Source organism: Perognathus longimembris, chromosome 1 (assembly GCF_023159225.1).
Source record: "Perognathus longimembris pacificus isolate PPM17 chromosome 1, ASM2315922v1, whole genome shotgun sequence".
Taxonomy (NCBI): Eukaryota; Metazoa; Chordata; class Mammalia; order Rodentia; family Heteromyidae; genus Perognathus; species Perognathus longimembris.
In genome coordinates this window covers 115,083,726-115,101,804 of record NC_063161.1, presented here as the reverse complement: position 1 = coordinate 115,101,804, position 18,079 = coordinate 115,083,726, and the positions used below count along the sequence as shown (strand labels likewise).

The 18,079-nt window shown below is 38.1% G+C and overlaps 1 pseudogene; it reads left to right on the top strand.

The window, feature by feature from the left end:
- Positions 1–10,440, top strand: part of LOC125352652 — an 82,523-nt pseudogene extending 72,083 nt beyond the window's left edge.
- The last annotated feature ends 7,639 nt before the right edge of the window (positions 10,441–18,079 follow it).

The following is an 18,079-nucleotide window of genomic DNA, read 5'->3' as shown; positions in this document are numbered from 1 at the left end:
TTCTGAATTCAGAAGACCATTTGAGAATGCTTATTGATATCTTACTTTTTCTCTGAGTTCATTTCCCTCCTGCCCTCAGTACTGAGCCAAGAAGGCTGTTCAGACTTTCTGGCTGCTCCATTTTGAGATTTAAGGCTGATAAAGTTGTCTAGCCTATATGCATTGTAATCTTTGTTCTTAGGGAAAGGGACATAGAAAAGAAGAGAAGGGAGAAACATTCCTGAAGCTCTAAACAAATGAGTAACTACTTTTGAAGGCAGGCTCCTTTTGCTGGAAGGCCCCTGAATCTTCCAACACTGATGTTTCTGAAGGGAGACCCCATATGTGTTGTGGCATGATTGACAAGAAATTTGTTGGAGATGACGGAAAGGCCCTCATTAGGCTGGGTCTCCTCACCATCTGGGCTTGCGTTTTGATAATGGGGTCAGGCTTTCTTTTGGTCTGTGCGTTGAAGAGTGAGTGTGTGTAATTTGTTAGTGATTGTGGCTAAAATGCAAACATTTTTTAGTCACATTCACAGGAATTTGAAGCTAACCGCAGTCTGGGGGCACAGCAGTGAGAAAACGCTTTCCAGCTGCACTACTGCACTTGGTGACCCGGTTGGGAAGCTTGCTCACAAGGCTGCCAGTCTCACTTGGGCTGGACGTGTGCCATTGGAAACAGAAGTGCAACTTTATCATTTGACTTCAGGATAAATGGTCCTCAGTGGCATATGGAGACAATACACAAGACAGAGCCCACGGTGGAAGAATCTCTCTTTTCAAGGTGGAGATTTGTGAGGGGTTTCCCCATCAAGCTTAAGAGAAGAGAAGAGAGAGCAGAAGAGGAAGGAAAAGCTAGGACCATTTTTTTTTCTTGCAAGCAGCTTTAGTTGATTTTTTCCTGGTTTATAATGTGGCAGATGTAAGTTAGGGGCTATATTTTTGCCCAGGAGAAACAGGTTAAGTCCAAGTGCCCATCCACAAAGCAGCACCCAAAATAGCATTATTCCCTGGGTCATGGTGATCACTCTCAGGACATTCTTTAGGGCAGACTGTCATGTGTACACAGAAGAGTCTGAACTACTTTACTTTATTCTTAAGGAGCAACTTCTTCAAAGGCTGCTGGAATGAGAAGTGGAGTTTGAGTTGTGACTCTGAGTTTAGCTCTTTAGGTGAGAAGGCTTAGGAATTTGGAGGGGGGGCATTTTGGAAGCTACATTCCACTTAACAGACAGTTTGGGGGCTCTTGGTCTCCTTGTGGTCTCCATAGTAGCAAAACACAAGGACAAGGTCAATTTACAACCTGTTTGTCAATAATCCTTTTTAAAAGTAACTCTGTAGAGCTTCTTAGGCTCTGTGTAAGAGCAAATCGCAGTCCTGGAAAGTCTCATACTTTTATGAACTTCACCAAGGTTAAAAGAGTTGTTACTTGCTCTGAACACTAAGATAAATTCCACTGTTCATAGACTACAGCTGCAAGCCACTTACATAACAGGAGGAAACAGATTTTTTTTTTTTTTTTTGTCAATAGTAGGGCTTGAACTGAGGGCCTGGGTGCTGTCCCTGAGCTTTTCTGCTCAAGGCTAGTGCTCTATCACTTTGAGCCACAGTTCCACTTCCATATTTCTTTTTTTCTGGTGGTCAATTGGAGATAAGAGTATGGACTTTCCTGTCTTAGCAGGCTTTGAACTACGATCCTCAGATCTCAGCCTTCTGAGTACTTAGGATTACAGGCATGAGACACCAGTCTATGGCTTGTTCATTTTGTATTTTGTGCTTGTAAACACATGAGAAAGCATGCAACTATAAGAATAACTTAGAAGCACTAAGTGACCAACACATGTATTTTCAAAAAGAAAAGGGAAGTCTAGGAAACACCAGCCAGGAGCACAGTAATGTAGATGTAGGAGAGGAATATACTAATTGGCAGAACTAACCTTTATGTGTACCAGAGCCACATAATTTTCTTAACACCTAAAAGAAAACATATCTTGCTTATTATATTGAAACAACTCAAATTGTTTTGTAAAGATTCAGCTACAAGGGTTTTTGATAAAATGCCATGTAAAAGTGAATATTGTAAAATGTTATAAAAGCCCAACTTAATGGACTATTAATTTTAAGTATATAAATGCAATAATATAATAACCCTTCCAAAGATCAATGAATATACTATGTACACAGGAAAACAATATAGAAAATGCGGCTTGAATACAAATGTGTTACAAAGGCAGGCAATAAAATAATAAATACCCGGGTTTGTGACTTTGGGATGTGTCCTATTTATTTCTCTTTAATAATCTTTGACAATTTATTTCCCCTTTTGATATTCATCATTGTTTTCTTTCAATACTCTTTAGATAATGAGTATTATCAAATACCTCCACAATAATTGTGGGTTGCTCTTGTAATTTGATTCTCAGGATTAGAAATAATTGAAAGCTTACTTTTTAAAGCATTTCTAAAATCTTTCAAAAGGATGTGAACAGGATAAAATGTATATAATTCTGCACATTTTGGATGATTTTTTTTTTGCCAGGCCTGGGGCTTGAACTCAGGGCCTAAGCACTGACCCTGGCTTCTTTTTGCTCCAGGCTATCACTCTACCACTTGAGCCATAGCCCCGCTTCTGGCTTTTTCTATATATGTGCTGAGGAATAGAACCCAGGGCTTCATGTATATGAGGCTAGCACACTAACACTAGGCCATATTCCCAGCACTTTGTAAGTTTTCAAAAAGGTGAAAATACTAGGCTAAAGGAATAATGTAAAGCAAATATTTTCATAAAAGTGTGTGGTGATAAATTGTGAAGGTGAGCATAATCTTTCTCTCTGAGTGTCCAGAAAACTATGTTCAAAATATCAATGCTTGACTGCGAGTTACCTGTAAAAGCACCTTATTCATTGAAGCCTGAGAGGATCTCCTTTTTTTATTTTGTGGTCAGTTGTGGGGCTTGAACTCGGGACCTGGGCACTGTCTTTGAGCCTCTTTGTGCGTGCTTCTTTGTACTTCAGGCTAGTGTTCTACCACTTGAGCCCCAGAGCCACTTAACGGTGTTTGAGTGGTTAATTGGAGATAAAAGTCTCACGGGGACTTTTCCACCCAGGCTGGTTTTGAAACAAGATCCTCAGATCTCAGCCCTCCTGAGTTGCTAGCATTACAGGCATGAGCCATGGGCATCCAACTAGGATTTCCCTTTGTGAATTTCTTTTTTTTTTCCTTCTTTATTGTTAAAGTGAAGTACAGAGGGGTTACAGTTTTATGTGTAAGGCAGTGAGTACATTTCTTATCCAACTTGTTACCTCCTCCCTCATTTCCCCCTGCCTCCCCCTCCCCTTTTCTCTCTCCCCCCCCCCCATGAGTTGTACAGTTGGTTTACACCACATGGTTTTGTAAGTATTGCTTTTGGAATGGTTTGTCTTTTTATCCTTTGTCTCTTGATTTTGGTATTGCCTTTGCCTTCCCTAGTTCTAATACACATATATACAGTATATAGGGTACTAAGATCAGATACAGCGATAGCAGGGGTAAAACCACGGGAAGGGAATACAAGAGAAAAAAATATTACAGTGGATTTCTTTAGGACAGGCTTAGATGAAGAAGATGCAGCACTATAACATCTTCCCAGTAAATTCTAGAGTGGTTGTCACAGAATAAGTTTGTAGACAGGACTACCTGTTGCACAGCTCCAGGGGAGGCTGCTTACGTCATTGGCTATGTGAAGGTGCCCTTGGGGATTGCACTTTGCTGTCATACTTTGTGGCCCAGTTGATGGGGTTCACTTAGTCAAACTGAGGTCATCTAATTAATGTTAGGTAGAATAATTCTAATGAGACCAGAGTTATTCAAATCTCCATTGGGCTGAATTTGTCCAAGGTTAAGATGATGAATAACACATCTGTCAGAAAATCCTTCCTGAATATTATTTCTTTTTACTGAACTTTAGGTACATGTTGAGCAGTTGGAAGAGATATTTTTACATCACTTATCAGATCAACTGAGGTAGGTTTAAAGGAACACTCCTGGGCTCAATGTGTCCAACTCCACATTGAAGATTAAGGCAAATATTCTATTTTAGATTCCATTGCTTTAAACATGACTCATTTTGTGGAAAACGAGATGTTTCAGGAAATTTGAGTCAGGCAAATTTCCCTCTGTCTGCCTCATATTAAACATTTCCTAACTTAAAACATGTTCATTACTTGAGCTCAGTAAAGCCATTTTTAACTTCTAAAATTTTAAAGTCAAAGATCTGGAGTGAGAAGTAAAATATGAATAGAGTAAGGGCCGAGGGTTTACCACAGTGGGAAGAGTGCCTGCCTGGAGAGTGCAAGGCCCTGAGTTTGGTCCTCAGCTCTGGAAAAAAAACTATAAAGAATATGAATAGAGTATGAAATGTTTATTCATTTTGTTTATCTTTTTTAGCGCAAGAAATCAAACTCAAGATACTACACAGGCTAGTGAAATACTCTACTACTTTTCTACATTTCTAGCCCCAAGTCTATGAGTTCTTTATGTCACAATGGAGTGTCTGTGTGTGTGTGTGTGTGTGTGTGAGAGAGAGAGAGAGAGAGAGAGAGAGAAAGAGAGAGAGAGAGATCTTTATATCATACTGGCTACATACTGGCCAAGGCTCTCACTTCTGTAAGCCTCAGTTGCCGCAGCTATAAATTGGGTAATGATGTGTAGTTCAGAGTATTGCTGTATTTATTTTGAGCACAAGAAAAGTTGCTGCCAAATCACAGTGTATAATAATTTATATACTAGCTTTGTGTTTTTAGGGAAAACAAGGTGTGTGTATAGAAATAAGAAATAATGTGCCATTATTGTTACAGAAACAATTCTGTACCCAGTGTCACTTGCCCTACCTGGTTTTGTTCCCTTATTAATTCATCACACTGATAGTTATTGATACTCATGCTGTGATATATCATGACACTGAGAAGGATCTTGAAAGGTCATGAGCAAATGGGCTGGACAGATAATTGTTACAGCCTGTGCTAACATAGAGAAATGCCAACTCGGCACATAGGCAAAATGCTCTATTGTCTCTGTATCCATGAGTCTTTTCCTCCCATACTTTCCCGGATTAAACCTGATTAAAAATCAAGACTCTTTGATAGGAAGCTATTTGTTTATACACAGTTATCCCAATGTAAAATGCTTCATTTGAGATCAGAGCATCAAAAGATCCCAAAATTATTTTTAAAATATGAGGCTTGTTGTGCAATTTGGGATTCAGATTAGAATGAGCTACCACAGCCTCTGAAGATGGCATGATTTCCCATGGTTCCTTGGGGGGTCTCATCTGAAATAGAATTGGAGGGAAAGGCAATGTGATTGACAAGGACAGATGATGTGAGCTCAGGCATCCCGCTGAGGGGGCTCACTTAGGATTCCAAATTAAAGTCAGGCACAGCCTCATGCTGGTTTGTGCTGCCCTGATACAGACTGAGTCAAGTCTGTGCTAAGTACATAACATGTACAGATTAGCAAATACAAAGGTCGAGGGGCTCAGTGCATCCTGTGTCTTTCAGAAACAAGCAAACGTAGTTGTGATAAGGAGGAAATTAACTGAGAGCCTCCATGAAGCTTCAAAAAATGTTTCCTAGGCTTTCCTAATATTTCCTAATCTTTTATTTTTCATGCAGTTGTTACCACATTCCTTGCATTGTATTGTATGATTGCGTTCAAAGTGCATTTATTACCTTTGACATCTCCTTCAAAGCCTTGAATAAGGGATTTTGGTCCTAGAAAAGATACTGATATTTAGTGATGATTTTGTTTTCCTATATGGGCCAAATCAAATACTCTATTTTCTCCAGTAAATATTACTATATTAAATTCATAAAACTGAGATCTCTAAGATGTGAATTCATCAAAACAAACACAGCAATGACAGATCCTTAATTGGTATGGCTGATTTGTATACAGATGAATAAGTTACAACCCCTGCTCTCACAAAGTTCAAGCTACTAAAAGACTATTGATAGAAAAACACAATCCAAGATAGACCATGACTTACTTTATATGAGTGTCTAGTTTTAGAGTTTCACACACAGTACACATTCCATGAAAGTTTAACATGTTAAGGAATAGAGAATATGCATGAAGATGTGGATAATTGATATAAAACATCTTTTATTGTGTGCCAAAACTTTGGGCCTTGAGCACTCAGTTGTTTTTTTATTTTTTGTTCATGGGAACCATACCTCCACTTCTGAGTTTTTGCTTATTAATTGCAGATTTGAGAGCCTTAGATTTGTCTGCCTGAGCTGGCTTCAAATTTTGATTTTCACATCTCAGGCCCCTGAGGAGTTAGGATTACAGGCATGAGCCACTAAGTCCTGACTTAAGACAGCCCTTAAGTATGAACTCTGAACAAGTGATCACACAAGGCTATTGTATTTTCATCCAAATAATATGACAGTCTATCAAGTAAATGACATGGGACTGAAAAAAATCTAGCTTGACCATAACATTTTCAGTAATAATGGAGACAGATTGATTGGTTCCCAGTGTTTATACTTACCACCCTCATCATGTATACATCTTCCATAAAGAAACATGGTGGTATACAGGTGGTATATCATGTACCAGATTTTGTATTCCCCCCCACCTCTTTTACCTATTCTGGACATATGGGCCTCTTACCTCAAGTATATTCTTAGGTTGGTGTTATTGCTGAGCCAAAGTTGACATTTAGTTTTTCTAATGAATAGAATCAGATGACACTTCTCTCAATTCTCTCTCTTACCTCCAATGCATCTACTTGCATTCATAAATTTTCATGGAAGTCAAGACAAAAATAAGATAGTAAGGTACAGACAGTCCTGACTTATGGTAGCTTGACTTATACTATTTTTCAATTTGATGATGCAAAGCATCAATGAATGATGAAATGTGGTCAGTAGAACTGAATTTTGGATTTTGACCTTTTCTCAGGTTACCTATATGTAACATGATAATTTCTTCTGATGGTTGGCAGAAGCAGTGAGCTGTCGCTACCACTTCGCCACACAGTCAGGAAGGAAAAAAAAACCAACCCAATACACTACAGTGTGCTGTGCTCACAGCAAGCTATGATGCTTTGTATATTAGCTGTAGGAAATGCATTTTCAAGGTAGGACATTTACAACTTATAATGAGTTTATCAGAATGAGACTTCATCATAAAACAAGGGTAAGAGATGAGAGTAGAAAGCTAGAAAACATTCCATTTAAAAGAAAGAGTGTTTCTCTGTGAGAAAGAAGGCTCACTCATTAATCCAGCTGGAAGGCTGGGCTTCCCAAATTCCTACTTAGTCAGGAAATAAGTATGCCTAAGAAATAGAAGATGTACCTAACACCAGTTGTATATAGGAACTCAGAGATCTAACACAAATTGTGAAACACTTAAAAGAAGCATCCAACAATGGGCCTTTTTGTAGTTACTCTAACAAGAATATGGAAACTTTTCTCATTCTTCTAAAAAACAGTTGGCTTGTTGGTAGCCCATAACTAGTAGGATGTTGATGCCACAGTCATTTTAAGGGCGTCTTTTTAGAAACAGAGGCTAAGGTCAGAATGGTTGTTGTGCTACCTTGACTGTGGCATCAGGGAGTCCTAGCTATCATTCCCTGGCTACCAGACGAAAGGGTAGCCAAAGGATGAGGTGACAAGGCAGCCACCACATTGAGGTCACAAGGTAGAAGACCTTTGGGTTGCTTGGATATAGTTCTTACATCATCCACAAAATGCCATGTAGGTTTTTAAGATTCTCTTAGTGAGATGGGATGTTTTTACTTTCTTAAATAATGTTTAACTTTCTCTCTGTATCAACATGGATAATTCTCAAAAACAAAATGTCGAGCAAAAAAAAGCAGATTGCAAAAGGATAAGTACAATATGCCGCCACTTATATACATATATATGTTTTAAAATACATGAAACATTGGAATACATTTTTGATGCATATATATACATACATATATAGTGACAGGACAGGAAGGAATACAAATGACTTTATATTCTCTCTAAGGAGACTACCTCTGAGAGAGAAAAAATTGTGGCAGGATATATTGATCTTCAACCCCTCATATTCTCCCCAGAAACTTTCTGAAGCAAATGCAGTATAATTATAATATTTGTTATATCTTGACAACATTTTTCCTTGTAAATCAAGTATACTTGTTTATGTTGAGACATTTGCATACATAAGCTGATAAGACCAGGTATAGACTGAAGGTTCAGTCTATACTTATAACTTGGTTACATGTAAGGGGAAAGGTTCAAATTATTCAAAGCCTCTACTTTCTTTTAGGTTTAGACACAAGCAAATTTCAGTACTATAGTTCATCTGGGTTTGGGTTATATGAAAAAAATTATGTTTAATTGTTGTGAAGGTGATTTTTTTCATTATGCTTAGTTATAAGCAGATGAGAACATTATGTTCAACTTCTGAAAGCTTTATCTTTGGGATAAGACCAAGAATGAAAGTCTTCCAACTCCAAAAATGATAATGCATAGAAACATTCTGATTGAGTAAAGAAGTAATGTATGCAGAAACTTTATATGTAATTTTAAGTATAGTCTGTTCAACCATGAACGCTATAATCTGTTTCTCCATTTGTACTAAGCTATTTGTCTCTATTCATGTTTGCTATCTCTTGAACACAAGTTTCTTATTTTAGTTTCTTCTGTATCAACTAAATAGATCAGAGAAAAAGAATCTGAAATACATATTCCCAGGATTTCAAAGAAAGCACAAATGTTTTAAATATTCTATTTTTAGTATTTTTGTCTTTCTTTCCTTCAAATGCCAATATTATGGGATTGAAATCCAGTAAACTAGTGATATTTTATTAAGTAATGGGAGAGAATTGTAAGAGCAGGAAGAGAAGATGCCATTTTATTTTCCAAAGAATGAGATTTATTCCGAAGAATGAGAGTAAAAGTCAAACGAACACTGTAGAGATTTGAGGTGAAAATTGCATTTTACTTTGATGTGTGTATATGTGTTTGGGAGAGGGGTTTTAGGGACACCTTAAAGTTAGACATTTGGCTTATTTTCAGAGAATGTAGACATAACTTTAGTGGTCCTGAGGGTAGACAGCAATTGCTCTAGACCCAGTCTATCCAAGTCTATCCATTCCCTTATATATATACTTTCTCAGTATCCGCACTCTACACACACCTGTTCTTGCTTTCACCCTTCACTTTTATTGCTAACTGCTATGCATTCATTCTTTTAAATTTAATTTTACTGTCAAGGTGATTACAGAGGGGGTTACAGTTACATAGGTAAGGTAGTGTGTACATTTCTTGCATTCTTGCACACACAAACACATGTGTGTACACACGAAGGGTCATTGCATTCTCTCTAGTGTTGCTAACATAATTTCATGAATATACTTCATTTCTCCAAGAAGCCTGTACAGTAGACCTGTGATATCTGTGGGTTTGTGGTTCCAAGGAGATCTCCACTGAGGAAACACCATGGATGCTGAGCATGCCTAGGGTTTAGTGCTGTGCTGTGGGTACAGAACTTCTGCTTAAAGACACTAGACCTTTCAACAAATTGAAAAATTTCTCACCTTCTCCCTTAAATTAAACATATTAACCTGTAATTTACTTTGAGGGCAACATCTGCTTTTTAGGAGACCTGTATTTTATACAATTAAGGTCAGGGAAACACTCAGTAAGTCACACATGGCTTAAACAGCACTGATAACACAGGGCTGACAGAGCTTCTCAGATATAGTGAGTATGAAGGCATTAAACGGTTTTGCTTTTGAAATTTCTTTTGACTTAAATATTTATTTCTCTTTCCCAGTAAGAACCAAGGAGGGTGCTGAAGACACGAAAAAGGAGGTTCTTATTGTGCCAGAAACCCTTAGGGAAAAGGAAAGGAATCTCCCTGAGCTGAAGATAAAACATCTGAAAAAGAAATGTACCAAAAAGATATTTTGAAAGGCAAGGAGGAAGTTCATCTATAAAAAGCTAAGCACTTCCCCAAGGAATATAGTCAAATGTACAGAACTGATATCCCAATGGCTAAACTGACCAGAAAAGTGGGCAACTTCTATCTACCTGCAGAACCCAAATTGGCATTTGTCATCAGAATCAGAGGTATCAATGATGTGAGTGCAACGGACCATACGGTGCTGCAGGTGTTGCAGCTTCTTTGATTTTGCTAGATCATCCGTGTCAGCTTTTTTAAGCTCTATGAGGCTTCAGTTAATATGCTGAGGATTGTGGAACCATAGATATATTGCATGGGGGTACTCAAACCGGAAGTCAGTAAATGAGCTACTGTGCAAGCATGGTTGTGGCAAAATCAGTAAGAAGCGAATTGCCTTCACAGATAACTCTTTGGCTGTTGGGATTCTTGGTAAAGATAGCATCATCTATATGGAGGATCTGATTCACGAGATCTATACTGCTGGAAACATTTCAAGGAAGCTAATAACTTCCTGTGATCCTTGTAGAAGGTGGAGATGCTGGCAATAGGATCAGATCAATAGGCTTATTAGGATGAACTGAGGTGTCTGTGATTTTTGTATTTGAGTCTGCTAATAAACAGTGATCAGTTTTGGCCAAGCCCATGTGTGATGATTTATTAAAAAGCTATCTAAACAGTCACACAGTGGGAACAAAGAAGGACATTCTTAGCAGAGGATCACAAGGCCTCAATAGCTATGAACATAAGGTCATATAAAATGATGTTTATCAAAATGAACTCTAAGAAATGGAAGTAGGAAGTTTTTTTAAAAAAATATACTATTAGTGGGTTTTTTTGTTTTCTTTTCTTCTTTCCCTTTTCTTTGGTTTATTCCCTTCTGTCACTGCTTTTGATTTCTGTACACTTTGTCTTATATATAAGTTTATCTGATTTGGAAGAGAAAGGGGAAGCACAGAAATGGTGGGACCAGGGTAAACCAGTTCAGCAGGGGAACCCACTAGACACTGGAATGGAATGGAACTATACAACTTTTTGGGGAGGGGATTGGGAGGAGAAAACTAGAAGAGAATGAGGGAGAGGGTGATACGGTTCAAAAGGAAATGTACTTGAGGGCTGGGAATGTAGCCTAATGGTAGAGTACTTGCCTAGCATACATGACGCCCTGGGTTCGATTCCTCAGTACCACATAAACAGAAAAGGCTAGAAGTGGTGCTGTGGCTCAAGTGGTAGAGTGCTAGCCTTGAGGAAAAAGAAGCCAGGGACAGTGTTCAGGCCCTGAGTTCAAGCCCTAGGACTGGCAAAAAAAGAAAAAAGAAAAGAAAATATACTCATTACCTGACTTATGTAATGTAATCCCCTCTGTATATAGCCCTTACAATAAATTAAAAAAACACATGCAAAGGAGGTCGTCTCACTGAATCTTCCTTGAATGTATGGGACATACTAGGTTTTTAAATTTTTGTTTGTTTTTCAGTTTATATGGCAGTGTAAACCAGACACCTCTGGAAAGAGACTGTGCTTCAGTTATACAGAGAAAGTAGAAGCATAGAGGGTAGAATGTTTTGTATAATGGCATCAGTGAGGGAAAGCTGATGTGAGTCCAGGGCCTGAGACAGAGCAGGAGCCCTGCTCCCACAGTCTTAATTGGGAGCCTGAAATCTTCCTCCTTAGAATCTGTCTCTATATACTGCCATGTCTCATTCCTCATTCTGCGTAGAACCTGAATTTTGCTTTGTCCTCTACCTTCCATGCCAAATGCTCTGGAAACTTGTCACCATACCAAGCTATGATAGGTTACCATAGAACTGGGAGTCAGATAAACTTGACTGCTTTGGAAGAGATGTATAACCTGACTGAGTCTCCACTAACTCATCTCAAAACAGAAATGGTAACACCTTCATATAGTTTGTAAGTATGAATTTAATTTGAATAATCATATATCCACTGCCTAACATATACCAGATGCTCAGTAAATTTGATTTCTATCTTCCCTCGGCCATGCCTTCTATCTTGAAGTTGGAATCCATTTCATATATTCCAAGCTTAACCACTTAAATCTTTGCCCAAAATCAAATGATAAAACATGTCATAGACAAAACTTTCTTCCCATTTGTATATTAAATGTCATCTCAATCTCAACTTTTCATGAACTTACAATTGGAGCTACTGACTGTTGATCTTTATCATCAGCCAAATTAGTGCATATCCTCAAAGCTGTTCATTCCCATATTTCCCCTCCTTTCTCACTAGTCCATTGCTAAGATGCCCAGTGGAAAAAATTGCCCTCAGATCACTTTCTATGAAATTGGTGCTGAGATGTTGAGATATAGAAAGATATGCTAAAACAATGCAAATGAATGTGAGGAGTACATAGCTGTATTGGAGAAGAGGATGAAAGTATTGACACAGGGACCAGAAATAAAAGGCCAAACTGGTAGATATCAAATAAACTCTATTCTAGTGAAAGTTCAGAAGTAACAATATAACATGTAAAATGATAATATAAAGGAGTATGTCCTTCTCAAACAATTTTTGTGTGGATCTGTTTACCAAGCTAAACGATAGAATTAAAATTTTCTCTCCCCTCCCCGCCTCCTCTCTGTCTCTCTCTGTCTCTGTCTCTGTCTCTGTCGCTGTCTCTGTCTCTCTCTGTCTCTCTCAGTCTGTCTGTCTGTCTGTCTGTCTCTCTCTCTCTCTCTCTCTGTCTTTCAGTACATGGGTCCTACAGCTTGAACTCAGGGCCTGGGCACTGTTCCTGAGCTTTTTTGCTCAAAGCCAGCACTCAGTCATTTGAGCCTTAGTTCCACTTCTGGCTTTTGTTTTTTAGTAGTTTATTGGGGATAGGAATCTCATGGGCTTTCCTTCCTGGGTTGACTGAACTGTGATCCTCAAATCTCAGCCTTCTGAGTAGATAGGATTACAGGCATGCGCAACAAGCACCTGGTGATATCCATCTTTTCATTTTTAACTTGACAAACACAAATTGAGCACCAAATGAAACCCAATTGAAGCACCTTTTCTAAGTTCCTTGGTTTCACTTATCGTTCAGTCTTCTGGTCACGTGATCGTGGAGGGTACCCATGAGTACAGCTACAGTTCCTCATCTCTGGGGAACACACACTTATCATTTTCCGTGGTGACCACTTAGCTCTGATCATCCCTCCATTATACTTTTGTAGCAAAAATCACTTAGAACTAGAGCCTAAGCTTGCCCTAACCAGACTTGTAAGATACTTCTTCCTCCTATCCTTTAACAACATTAAAGAAACATGATACAAAATCTTGCTCTTCTCTGGCTTCCCTCAAGTACAGAGGTTGTGAGGTTGCTTAGGCAGTTGCTTATTGCAGAACTGTAATCAGTGAATGCCTTAGTCTGTTTTCTTTTTGTTATAACCAAGTAATTTCTTTATAAGAGGTTTACTTGGGTCAGGATTGGTAGATTCAAGAGCTCAGCTTTGACGTCCTGGTGAGGGGCACTTTGTATGGCAATATGACAGAGAAGCAGAAAGGAAAGTGACTGCATATAGAAAATACCAAGCACCAGGAAGATACGGCCCCATATTATAACAACTTACTTCCAAAAACAATGTATGTGATAAAACAGCAATTTTGTTACTCATAAAATCATGTCATGTAGGTTACTGTCAATCTTACTTGGCTATGGTGATCTTAATATTTGTCTTAATATTAAACACAATCCATTCTTGAAGTAGAAAGCCAGTGACTTAATGAACTTTTTAAGGCCCAACCTATTAAAGTTTCCACTACTGTAATACCATGTCCTGGAGACCAAGCTTCTAGCATATAAATTTTGTATGGGAACAGAACATATGCCAGCCATAGCCACAAGAGAAAAGGGGATGTAAGTTCTTTTCATTCTGTCCCTTTAAGGGGTAATTCCAAGGCCCAGTGATGATTTGTCTCATCTGAACACATCTTTTATGGCTGAGCCAAATGTCTCTGGAGAAGCTGTATTCCAATTAGCAACTGAGAATCTTAGATATGATCTTGTATTTGTCTCTTTCTTTCTCACTTTTCTTTATTTCATTCTAAGTTGTACTGTTCTGTTTGGATCTCCCAAGAAAGAATTTGCCTTTAATGGAAGTAGAACTCTAGCTCAAGTGGTAGAGGCCTAGACTGGAGCACAAAAGCTCAGGGACAGAAACCAGGCCCTGAGTTCAAGCCTCAGGACCAGCACAAAATAGAGAGAGAGAGAGAGAGAGAGAGAGAGAGAGAGAGAGAGAGAGAGAGAGATCCTTTTACAAAAACAAAAACAAAATTAAAAAGAACAAATAAAACTTGTGAGGAAATGATCAACATCTTTGGCCACAAAGGGAATGCACTTTGAAATTCCATCTCATTCCAGTTAGATTGACTAGCATCATGAATTCTGACCACAGCAAATGCTGGTGAGGAAGTGGGGAAAAAGGAACCCTGTTACACTGTTGGTGGGAATGTAAACCAACACAACCACTAGGGACAGCAATCTGGAGGTTCTTCAAAAAAACTAAACATAGATCTTCCCTACCACCCAGTCATACCACTCCTGGTCATCTACCCAGAGCATCATAAGCCAGGATACTGTAAAGACACTTGCACATCCACTCTCATTGCTGCACTATTCATAATGGCCAAGTCATGGAAATAGGCCAGATACCCTACAATAAATGAGTGGATCAAAAAATGTGGTACTTATGCACACCAACATGTGGTACTTATACACTATGGCTCCTATATAATGTCATTTACAAAATGGAATTTTACACAGCCATTAGAAAGAATAATATTATGTCATTTACAGGAAAATGGGTGGACCTAGAACAAATCATTTTAAGTGAGGTAATCCAAGCTCAAGAGACAAATGATGCGTTTTCTCTCATATGCAGAAAAGCTAGGTCTAAAATACAGCAGAACTTGATAAATTATGCTGGACTCTAGGCACTTACACACAGAGAGACCAAAAGAGGATACGCTTAGAGAAGGAATACAAAGGCACAATGCCTCCATGCCTCTGATCATATAAAATAATATTTACTGAAATGAGGAAAAATAATTAGTCTTTAAGGGTTTTGGTTTTTTTTTTAGGAAAAAGGTAGAGTGGACTTGAGGCTTTGTGTTTGCTAGGTGGAAGATCCAGTGATCTCTACCTCACAAGAAACCATTGAGTCTGGCTTCACTTAAGGGCTGCCTTAAGCATATCTCTGTGGAACCCTTGGCAGAGATGACAAGGACCTATTGAGAGATATCAAGTCATGACCAACACAGTCATGGCCCCACCCTTACCCAGCTTTTAACAGAGGGGCAGAGATAAACAATGAAGATTGTTAAATAATGGTTAAGAGAAGAAAATGAAATAAATTGGCTTCTGGGAGGAAATAGTTGTGGTGTGAGTAGTAGGAGAAAAAAAAAAAAAAGAAAGCCATTTAAATATGGAGAAATGAGATGGTCTCCCAAAGGGGACTGTAATAAAATTGAGACATGAAGCCATAGAAGGAGCCATCTATGCTATCAGCAGGGAAGAAAATTCTCAAGGCCAGTGTGGACACACAGCAACACTGGAAAACAAGAATAGGGTTTTAGTTGAGTATTTAGGGATATTACAGAAAACAAGGGTGGTTGGAATGTTGTGATCAAAGCAAATAGTGACAGATTTGAGGCTTGAAAATTGTAGGTTATTGAGTGAGGTTGAATTTTATTTTAAATGCCTCTGGAAACTACTAAAATGTTTCAAGCAGAGATGCTGCAATACAATTGAGTAGAATTTAATTCCAGTTTAAGCTCCTCCTTAATTTAGTTGTTACATCTTTTACTTAAAACATTAATAAAAAAACAACAACAAAAGAATCATGGAAGCATATGTATAGAAGTGAATTTTGTCACAGATTATGCATTAACACGGGCACAAAATATAAAAGTTATACATGCCTGTGTCCACACCTTCCCATTCTCTAAGAAATTATAATCTGTTTAAATACTAATTTTTTTTTGTCCAGCTTCTCCAGCAGTGTTTGGTGATCTGATCCTTTTTTGCACCACATTCATCCATATAGTTTATTTTATTGTATTAATCTCAGAGAGTCCACAGTATTTGTGGTTGCAATTTCCAAAAGTACAGTTACTCTTCTGCCTCAATTAGAGTTTCTTCATTAACTGTAGTTGTATTTCTATGACTGTCATTAGTGCAATCTGCTAATTCACAGATTCACAAAAGTACAGAAATACATTTTGCTAATGTGCACATCAGAGTGCTCTCTCCAAAATGCTTCCCATATAATGTCATTTACAAAATGCCTGAGGCAGTTGACAAAGAAAAATTTTATAGACCAACCTGGAAAGCCATATATCTTCTAGGCCCAGAAACTTTCCTTTGTAATTCTTTAAGTGTAATTCGTTAATTCATAGGGGTTTCTACCTACCTTTGACTGTCAAATGATCTTAAACTGCTTCTGAGAATGAAACTGATGCCTATTTAACTGTGCCATATTAAGAGTTTGCAGAATTTTTTAAAGAATAATTTTATAAAGTAACTCTTATGGAAATTTAAGCTAAATATGATGGTCACTCCTGGCCCACGACACAGCCAGGTGAGATAGACAGTAACTTATGTGACATGTTTTGAGGGGTAGTAGAATTGCTGTATTACTTAATATGTTATTTCCTGGCCAGAAATTTCATCATACATGCTTTTGTTTCTTGGTTAGAAGGCTTTGTCAACTCAGAGGTTAAGTTGGCATCATTCTAACATGGATTGGTTTACAGTACTGGTTTTCAGAACACAATTGCCTGAGATAGAGATGAGAGAAAGTCTGGGATGGATTCTGACAGAAGAGAATGGACATCATCTGGAAAGGTAGCTTTATCAGGGAGGTCTATGAACAGGGACCCTAGGGAATGTGGGTTTATAGGGGAGGTAGTTGAATACATCCTGAAAGCAAAGATAATTTCTGGCCAAATCTAATATCAAAATTGCACTTCAAGTACTGTTAAAGGACCTTCACTTTCTAGCAGAGGGTGGCTTCAATTATAATAAAGAAAACAACTGTGGTGGAGAAAAGATGGACAGATCAAGCTTCAAAGAGGTGAAACACTGAAGGGAAAAGTTAATGTTGTTTCTTGGGAATCACTGAAAGAAAAAGAAAAATCCTATTGAGAGACACAAGGTAAAAAAAGAAAAACAGCTACAAAAGCAATACTTGCAAAACTGTTTGGTATAAATGAACTGAACACCTCATGGGTGGAAAGGGAAAGGGGGAGGAGGGTGGGGGGGGGTACGAGGGACGAGGTAACAAATAGTACAAGTAATGTATCCAATGCCTAATGTATGAAATTGTAACCTCTCTGAACATCAGTTTGATAATAATAATTTGAAAATAAAAAGAAAAATCCTCATTAAATGGAAATGATACAATGGAAATAATTTAAGAGTCAGTATTATCAAGTGCATAATCACACAGGCTCTTTTCAGACTTTCTCCCTCTAAGTAGACTGATGAGGAAATGGAGCTAAAATGTATCTGATTTGGAATAAAATGTGTTACCCTGGAACATATTTTTATATAGGGTGTGTTCCTTGTCCAGCTGGGATAATTTAAGTGGAGCTTGAGAAGGTTTCTGAGAATATTTAAGTTGAGCAGTAAAACTTTGATTAATCAAAGTAATATTCTTCCTCTTATTAAGGAACTTTTATTTCATCAGGAAAAAGTGCAAAGTCTTTGGCTTAGCTAGTTTCTGGAAATAAGCTAACTTTTATATAACACATTTCAGAAAATCTTACTTCTTTAGAAGAAAATGAATAGAATGAAATTACTTGTAACTTATTATTGTGGTTTGGATCTCAAATGTTCTCCTTAAATGCTCCTGTGGGAGAGGCTAGCTCCCTGCTTAATTATGAAAAATTTAGGAGGAGGGGCCTAGCAGAAGTACATTAGGTTACCAGGGGTCTGCCCCTACTGAAGGGGATACTGGGGCTTTTTCTTCTGTCTTTATTTTTTAACTGCCATGATATGGGTATCGCCTTCACCCTCCTGAAGTCTACCACGACGTTCTGCCATGGAGCCAACTAACAATGTACTGAAACCTCTGAAGGCATGGGCTAAAACAAATCTTCCTCAATTTGTTTTCTTCTAGTATTTTATCACAGCAAATGCCCATTTCTAT